At 36.5% G+C, this 10,000-nt stretch overlaps 1 protein-coding gene across 1 annotated transcript in view; it reads right to left on the bottom strand.

Annotated features, from left to right (window-relative positions):
- LOC136832603 (uncharacterized) overlaps positions 1 to 10,000 on the bottom strand; it is a 198,766-nt gene that overhangs the window by 12,568 nt on the left and 176,198 nt on the right. The window lies entirely within an intron of this gene.

The raw sequence follows: 10,000 nt of genomic DNA, 5'->3' as shown, positions 1-10,000 counted from the left end.
CAGATCACGATCGCCTTTCCTTGCCTGAACTCAATTGTTAGCGAACACGAACACACTGGAAATTTGAGATGCACGTAAATGAGTACTGCTGAACTAACATTAAAAATAGACTGCATGCAATATCTATATTTATAATAATTTCACAACACTTTTAAACAGTCCACTAGTTCAAGTTACAATACGCGGTCATCTTGAGCCAATCACAAGCGAGGAAACAAGATTTAAAGCAATTTAAATTTGTTTCTTTTACATCATAGACTGCACCTTACTCTAAGCAAAGGCGAAAGACCCATAACTCATTATACTCTCATTTTTAAAGAGATAATCATTTTATTAATTTAATTTTTCATCATTCGAGCAAAAGTCACGAATATAACAGCGGCAACTTTAACGGGTAACCGAGACAAACAGAACGACAACCAGAAGCTTCCCCGCCAAGGGAGAAGTTACCGCACGCTCCCCGAGAACGTGGCGTGGGTTAATGCTGAATAAACGTTAAACTAGAGGATCCCTGACTGGCGAAGTATGGTAACGATGCAGATAATGCCCTTCACACGTGCGGGAAGGAGAGTCGAATATCCGACACTTAGAGTATGCTTGCATGTGAAGCAGGGATCTTTCAGGTGCCAGTTTCTGCATGTGCTTATGAGTGTGCTCGGCTTGGATACATCGAGGGACATGGCGAATAACAAAAGATGCATACTGATTTTCTAGTTTGTTTTTCCGTGATCTGAGCAAGAGATCAAGATAAACCTTCTGTTTTACTGAAATGTTGCTTTTTCACTGATGCGAAAGCATTTGTGGCCTTAAGGAAAAAAAAAGAAATAACAGGGCAGGAGGAAAAGTGAGGCTAAATGTCGAAGAAAAAGTGATGAAACTGCCCCTTGAAAGATGAAAATTTATGGAAATCACAGGAACAAATGCAACTCTGTTTCTCCAAAGGTTTTTCTGCTACTTCCAAGCAAACTGCACTTTTTCTGGCATAAGTTGTACTCCAGATCAAATTATGCTGTTCACAAGAAAGTTTTGCCTTAATATTACTTTTGCTTCTGGTTCTCTTCAGATATACAGTCCTAGCTTGAAGCAGCCTGGCTAAGGTGCTCTCTCATAAACTGGACATTTCTCTCATAGCAGACATCCAGGTACCCCTGAAGTATGAATCCTATGAAAGATTTAACTAATTGTTTCAAATTGTGATGAATGAGGACTCAGATCTGAGAACTAATGGCTTGCGTTATAATTCAACTCCCTCTATAAGTGGCTCTCTGATTTTGTACTGTAGCGTAGTGGAAGCGCTCTACTTCACAGCTATGAGACCCGATCTCGACCCCGCTAGGAAGTAACAAATGTGTGTGTTTCCTTCAACTTCTTGTGCCTTTGGTAAGATGCTGGTCGGCTGAGTTTTGTGGAGAGAGAGAGAGAGAGAGAGAGAGAGAGAGAGAGAGAGAGAGAGAGAGAGAGAGAGAGAAAAGTAACTGACTTGTGAGATCAATACTCCATCAAATAATAACCAACATACTGTATAATAAAAAAAGGGATGGTCTTTAAGTGATGCTGGTCACTCCCACATGACAAACTTAAATAAAATTTCCGTTAACTTCCTAATTAACCCCATGGGAAGCCCTCATAAACCCATGGGTGTTTGCAAACTGGAGGCGAAGATTTTTCGATTAAAAACAAGGAGGAAAGCATATACGTCCATAAAACAAACTTATCTCGTCTATTCCCTTGGATGGAAGTAGGGCCCCCAACTTCAGTGATGTGGACTGTACTTCAAGATCATATAACGAAAGAGAAACAAAATATTTCCCTGTAAGTCTCAGTAACACATTCTTAGCCCGAAATGTTTAAAGAAAGTATTCAGAGGCTTTAGACTTGCAATTATTGCAGACTTAGCACGACAGCATTTCATTTACAGTAGTAATAAGCTCTTCAAGAATGCTGTTCAGTGGACTTGTTTACCTACCTTGTTTTTGTTTTTTGTGTACACTGCTCCCGCTACTTTCTAAGGATGAAAGGCAGCGATATTAAGGAAATGAGAGCAAAGGAATACTGTATTGTTACACCTCTGGAGAAATTTACGAAAACACAGAGACCAAATTACTGTTATGAATTATGTTTTCACAAGTCCCAGCGACAAGAAGAACGTGGAATGAGGCAATTTTCACACTCATAATCAAGACCTCACATGGGGTTCAGGTGATTTTATTAAATTCTGTCCACATGTAATAAACCACTTCCCACAGAGCGGAGGGTCTACTGATTAAAAAAAAATAAAAAAAAAACTCGACAAATATGAAAAAGGAATAGCTGGCAATAAAGTAACAACTCTTCGTCCTTATTAGGATGAGGGTGTAACTACAGAACACGGAAATCATGCTGGTGTTTTTCAACATCTGATAATCTTGGAGAGAGAGAGAGAGAGAGAGAGAGAGAGAGAGAGAGAGAGAGAGAGAGAGAGAGAGAGAGAGAGAGAGAGAGAGGAAATGACGTCTTCCAATTTCTGACTTATTGCAATATGGGGATGCAACTTTAGTCAACCAGAATCATAGTCGTTTTCTTCAAAATTGACAGTTTTATCATCAAGATATTCCTCCTGGGCGTTCAAGTCTTCTACGAGTACTCTCCTGACTGAAATGTTACTGCGACACTTAACGTGATAGCAAACCCTGTTAAAGTTCTACTGGGAGCTGCAATGAACGAGATAACACCGTTTATTTACAAAAAAAGCCAGCAAGTGACATTATTGTCAAGATCAGTCTAATTCGAGCGTCATTTTAGGATTCCGATGATAAATAAAACTGCTCGGCAAATATTCCACGAGCAACAGAATCCCATCATATCGCCCGTAATGTTGCATCATGTGTTTGTTTGCTCAGGCAAGATAACCTGCTTTTGCAACATGACCTTATGCAAATATCCTTGCAATACCAGTCGAAATACACCTGAATGACTTTGCTCCTCACAGAGACAAAGCGGAGAGGGGAAAAAATGATTGTGAGCTCATCCGATATTAATGGAAACAGTATTGCTTCGGGTCGGAATCATACCAGTTATGCGAAAGATGATATAAAAATGTCACATTTCTCGTTTAACACAAGAAGAAGAAGAAGAAGAAGAAGAAGAAGAAGAAGAAGAAGAAGAAGAAGAAGAAGAAGAAGAAGAAAAAAATTATATTTACCAAATTCGTTTCATCTTTCGATGTTGTTGGTCAGAACTTGTCCCTCGAATTGAATCGCCTCTTTTTCCCCGTTCATAAAAACATTGTTTTTTTTCTTAAAGGTAAAAATGGTAAATACAAACGTAATATTTTTATTTAAGGAAAGGCGAAGATGCCGAGAGAGAGAGAGAGAGAGAGAGAGAGAGAGAGAGAGAGAGAGAGAGAGAGAGAGAGAGACTTTGTCAAAAAGAGATGTCTAAAATGTTTTCCTTTTAAGCTTTGGAGCAGACTCGCGACCATTAAGGAAAATTAGATTGAACGTTAAGATACATTTGGCAAATCAAAGAAACAGGGGCGGCCCTGGCCTGCCTTCCCCTAATCCCACCCCAACACCCCCACCTCTCTCTCTCTCTCTCTCTCTCTCTCTCTCTCTCTCTCTCTCTCTTTCAATCGTGTTGCAGCTTCAGTTCTTTTCATCCTAGTCGCCTTGTCTCGAAGCAAAAGCGTCTCTGTAGAAGGCTGGCAGCAAGGTGAGGCGAGGAACTTCTCGACGTTATGTTCCTTACCTCGTGTACGACTTCCACGGCAAATGGATGAAAATGTAGGCGGATCTAGGGCATTCCAGGGCAAAACTTTCTAAATAAAGAATTGAGGAAATGTGTATCGCTTCAGCCGGGAGATGTCTTAGAGAGCCAGAGCTTCTAGAAGAACCGTTTTCGCCATAACCGTTCTTGTCAGGACAGATATCACAGAGCAGCATTCATGTTATGTTAAATTACGGTGATGATATTACAATTTATTCTTACTGTCATTATCGCAACTATCTGTTTCTCTATCTTCTATCTATATAAGTGCACACACACACACACACACACACACACACACACACACACACACATATATATATATATATATATATATATATATATATATATATAAGACAAAATCCACGAAAGAAACAATGGAGTACTGCAAGGCCTTTCGACTTCTTGTCCTTTACTACTAAGTAAAGGACAAGAAGTCTAAAGGCCTTGCAGTACTCCATTGTTTCCTTTCTTTCGTGGGATTCTAAGTAAAGGACAAGAAGTCGAAAGGCCTTGCAGTACTCCATTGTTTACCTTTCTTTCGTGGATTTTTTCAGTTATATATTCATCACGTTCCAAATTTGCGTGATTGTTATATATACATATACACACACACAGACACACACAAACACACACACACACACATATATATATAATATTATATATATATATATATATATATATATATATATATATATATATATATATATATATATATATATATATATATTGTATTCTTCTCAATCACTTCTCAAGATAAGTCAATAAATAAAGTTCCCCGGAAGAGGCCTGATGGAAGGCGAAACTGTTGGGACAAATTAAGAACTCTATTTCTATTTTACTCTGGTTTGTCCTTCGTTTTCATTGTGGAGTACATCGTGATATATATATAATTTAAAATATACATATACTGTATATATCTACAAGAGGGGGTTAAGGTATCTAGGAACCTTTGACGAAAATGATTGTAATAATTGGAAAGTGTTTGGCAGGGACTGAAACGTATGGCAAGTAACAAAAGGATTTAAAAGAAAACAGTGAGGATTAATACAGAAAAAACATATCTGGATATCTGTGTATGAATTTATGACAAAATGAGTGAAAAGCTGTATGTGATATCCGTGGACTTACAATAGACTTTTGATATACACAACAGAAATGCGATGTAAAGATGTTCAGAATGCATGTTGCAAAAGGAAATTTGTTGGGTGATTACTAGCTTTTAATTAGAAGAGTAAATTTTGTCTGACAATCAGCAGACAGGTGAGTGACTAGTTAGGGGCAAAAGTGGTTATGATATAATAGTGTGTTATGTTTCCATAGCTATTTAATATTTTCATACATAAATTTAGTATTTTTATACATGGAGTAATGAGAGAAGTTCGTGAAAGAACAGACATTGGTAGAAGTTCTTAGATTCTGAAAAGAAAAAATGTAAAGAGAATGGGAATGGGCTGATGCAGACGTTACAGCAATAATGCAGAGAAACTGGCGAGACTGCTCTAAGCCTTAAAAGGATGGACCCAAAGCAAAATAAAGACAATGGTTACCACAACAATTATGCTTTAACTGCTAAATCACAGACGAACCCTCAGAGGAGAAAGCTTCCGCATTGATCTCTTCATTTATCTGCACAGAAAGTTCACGAGCATCACACTGAACCCCTTACATGCAATGCGCCACTCACCTCTCTTATACATCCTTGAAATAAAGTTCCCTTCTGGTCTTTCTGCCCTGTTTCCTCCCAGCACATCTGTATCATACACTTTTCATGATCCTACATTCTTGCATCTGCTCCACATAACAGAATCATCTTAAAAATTCTAATCGACTCTTTCACTTTCACTGACCCTACTTAACCTTTTTCCCATCCTTTCAATTCTTCTTACGCCACTTAAAGTATGAAGACAACTCATATCAACAGTCTTTTGCTTTCAGTCTCATTTCAAAATCCACACTTCACTCCCATAAAGGAGCCTTAGCCATGTAATTTTCCATACAAGCCTACTTTTACTGTCATGGACACTATTGAGTTTCATCTAGAAATTCTTATTTTGGGATAGAGTTGCTAGGCCCTCACCCTGATCGATGGATATTCAAGGGGCTTCCAGGTTTTTCTTGCTGGGCACCCATCCAAGCACTGACCAGACCGACTGAGCCAAATGCAGCCTGTTGTATTAGTTAATTCTTCTATAGAGTTTTATAATTACTTGAGCATAGTGACTTTCACTTATTCATCTAAAAACCTCATAAAATGTTTAGGAATGAAAGCAACAAACAGTCGTAAAGATCAAAAGCACTTGCATGCGTGCACGAACAAGCAGAGTGGTGGGAGCCTCTCACAAATCGTCAATGTGGTCGTTAATACCGGGTATTAGGGCTGGAAATAAAAAGCCATTTGGATACACGATCACGTCGGATTATCGGTCATTATAGCTTTTTGAATTTATCGCCATCTGTCATCGAATTCATTATTCTGCCCGAATTGATGAGTTTTCGTTTTAAGTTTAAATTTTTTCTATTTGTGCTTTTATGTTTACAGAGGAAGAGGTTTTGAAATTGAAACAAATAAATATCTTGACTTAAAATCCCAAGCAAAATATGCAGTGATTCTGAAATGGGAATGTAGATCAATTAATGTGATTAGAGAGACCACAATTTTGATATACATTAAAAAAATGAATTTTTATCAAATGCAATAAATACAATCCATTTCAGTAATTCACGGACTTATTTCTTCACGTTTAACGAGCGGCAGTAAAGAACCAACACGAAATCTAATTCGTACTAAATGTTGTTAGAATTCCAAGGACTCATCGGCAGGTAATGGAAGGTCTTCGGATTCTTTGAGAGAATCTGAAGAAGACGGAATTTCGGTCGTTTACTGGAAGGCCTTTGGATTCTATAGGATTCCCCGGTCGTTTTTGAGAATCACATCCTTTCAAAAGCTTCCAAGAGTGCAGAGGTAGGTGACCGGAATGAGAATTGCCGGACAGTGACAGTGTTTTTTATTCAAAGATTAAAATTTCATTTATATATATATATATATATATATATATATATATATATATATATATATATATATATACATATATATATATATATATATATATATATATATATATATATATATATATATATATATGTATATACACATTATATATATACTATATATGTATATATATATATATATATATATATATATATATATATATATATATATATATATATATATATATATATTATATATATATATATATATATATATATATATATATATATATATATATATATATATATATATATATATATATATATATGTATATATATTTATATATAAATGAAATTTTAATCTTTGAATAACAAACACTGTCACTGTCCAGCACAGATTATCTCTTACAGACTCTGCATCACTCGTCTTTAACTATACCAGCCCTCATACTTCGTTTATATTAACGGCCATCCATTTCAACACCTTTCATCTATCACCTCTCTTTTCTCCAGTCATTTTAACACTGAAAACTGTGTTATCTACTAATTCAGTCACTGAGCACTCCAACCAAGGCCATTTTTCTTGAACTAAAAATGTTCATCTATAACTGCAACCTTGGAAGCTGTAACGCCAAACAGCTTATAACCTGACAGTCATCACAGCAGAACTAAAAATAATAAAACTACAATGAACATTTTAACACTAAAACATTAACTGGCACTCTTGACCCATGTCAGTTGCGCACAGCGTTTTGCATTTATTTTCGACCTTCTGCGAACTTTTCAGAAAGAAAATGTTGATCCCAGAGCTCGTCTCCCATGTTCATACAAATACCGAACTCCCCTGTTAATCATTATATTGTCTTTATTTCTTAATCAATAACCTACATTATATCTTCCCTACAAATCATTACTGCTGAGACAGTGACCTAGACCATGATTTCTGTCTGCTCCCTAGACAATCGTTTCTCTCTGATATCTTTAACCACTGGCCATATTATCCATTTTCTTCTTATATACCCTCTTCACTACTTCCTTCCTTACCCTTTTGTCTCGGTTACATTTACAGCTATAGAATGCCTATGGTCACTCTTAAACGTGTTAGCACATATATTATGAATTTCTGCCACTTTGTATCAGTCCTAAGAGGGCTCAGTTGGCAATAAAGCTGACACCGGGCAGGATTTCGGCTCTTTGCTGTGACGTTTGATATAGCTATATTACTTATAGTTTTCTAAATATAATAAATCTACTCTGAAAAGGTTCACTTTTACTAAAATTGTCAAAAAAGAAAAACACTATTTTTTTTTTTATTTTAGGGATCTGAGTAAACTCTGGAATGTAATGTTTTACAAAAACTTCATCCATAGATTTGAGAAAACTGGCGATAGCGGGTTTACCTACTGTGGTACCAAACGGCTGTTTATCAAAATTTCCATTTAAAAATTAAATTAAGACAAATACACCTAATCGAACCCCATTTAGTGAATTCCAAAATTTGCCTCACTGCTAGTGGTAAATCCAACCGGGTTAATTCACTTTTAAGATATTCTAAAACCGATTCAATGGATACTTATTTATGTAAAGTACCTAGTCAAAACTTATTAATCGTGAGTCAGAATTAATCGTAATGCTGTTTACTTTTCCATTAGGTCTACTGAAATATGCAGATACACGCAAGAAAGAAAAAAAACGACGGTTGCTTGCACTCCTTCCTTAGACGTTGTTATTGTACGTGAACCTTTTCAGAGTAATTTAATGTACACAAAAATGCAAGAAATAATATAATTTGAATACATTATTTTTCAAGACATCACAAAAATAAAATGCTCCCGCAAGCACTACGCGTTATTAGTCCAGTATCCCTCGATTACGAGCTACAAAACATTAGAAAAAATAGGAAGAGACTTTTTATTATCCAAATCACGTCTGTGAAGTGACAGGAAGACAGAATTACCTAAAAGCACCCTCTATTTGCCATCTTTCATCGGCTCTGAGTGCATCAAATCAAATGCTGAAATATTCGATGTAAACGTTGTCTTTTAAATGTTCATAAAATCTCATAAGAATTAAATCAACATAAATATCCAATAAATCCATCAATCATATAACAGCATCACTATATGCATTCAACAAGTCAAGCCTAACTGAATGGTCCCGAAGAAATGCAGTAACCAGATATAGTATACAGTAACTAGATATAATATTGTCTGCATATAAATTCTAGAATCTACATAAAGGCAGTTTACGAATGGAAACGATATTAATTCAAGACCAGGTCTACAAACCCTGGAGCCCATTGCGAAGGAAATACAAAACAAATACAAACCAGATCTGAAGTTGCTTAACTTCGTGTATTGGACAACCACCGGTATCTCGAAAGTGTTAGTGACGCAGGTGATTTTTTGGCGAGGAGTTATGATTCTCTCTCTCTCTCTCTCTCTCTCTAGAAGAAGAAGAAGAAGAAGAAGAAGAAGAAGAAGAAGAGGAGGAAGAGGAAGAGGAAGAAAGAGGAAGAGGAGGAAGAAGAAGAAGAAGAAGAAGAAGAAGGATCGCTAATGCTTCATGAACCAACCCAAGAACTTTAGCTATCCAACGCGATGGAAACATTTTCAACGCCCCCCCCCCCTACCTCTCTCTCCCTCCCTCTACATGTCCTCTTTAGATAAAACCGACGCAATTTAAATTTTACGCAAGTCAGGGCAATATCCTGGACCATAATCCTTTTTTTTTTCCTCTGGTACAGATAAGGGGGAAATATAATTTTCGGGAGCCAAATATAACAAAAAATTCAAGTCAGGGAAAATTCACTGATAAGTGCCAACTCGTCCATAACTCGCCTCTTAATGTTTCTCATAAAAGGCCGGGAATGTCAAACGTAAATTTTCACGAAATTTAATTTTCCAATTTTTTTTCCTCGTTACGCCCTGAAAACAGTTGCCTAGAAGGAATTAAAAGGACCTATGTAGTTAAAAGTCGCTGCGGCTCCCTTATAAATTATTTGGCAGTCTAAAGTGCTCCAGAATTCGGGAGACTCATTTTGAATTTCGGCGATTAAAAAAGTTCCAGTTTTCAGTCTCGAACGGCGTCAAGGAACAAAATACTGCCAATTGAATCCCTCGTATAACAATATTCCTCGCCAGAACGGGTCAATAAAAGCAATCTGAACGGTCTCTAGATAATTTTCTGATAAATTTTAATCGGTTTTCGTTCCCAAAGCGTAAGCCTATTCTATAGCAAAACGAAATAAAAAAGTGACCTATGG

Source organism: Macrobrachium rosenbergii, chromosome 50, assembly GCF_040412425.1.
Source record: "Macrobrachium rosenbergii isolate ZJJX-2024 chromosome 50, ASM4041242v1, whole genome shotgun sequence".
Taxonomy (NCBI): domain Eukaryota; kingdom Metazoa; phylum Arthropoda; class Malacostraca; order Decapoda; family Palaemonidae; genus Macrobrachium; species Macrobrachium rosenbergii.
The sequence above is the reverse complement of the archived record's forward strand: the minus strand, read 5'-3'. Positions and strand labels throughout refer to the sequence as shown.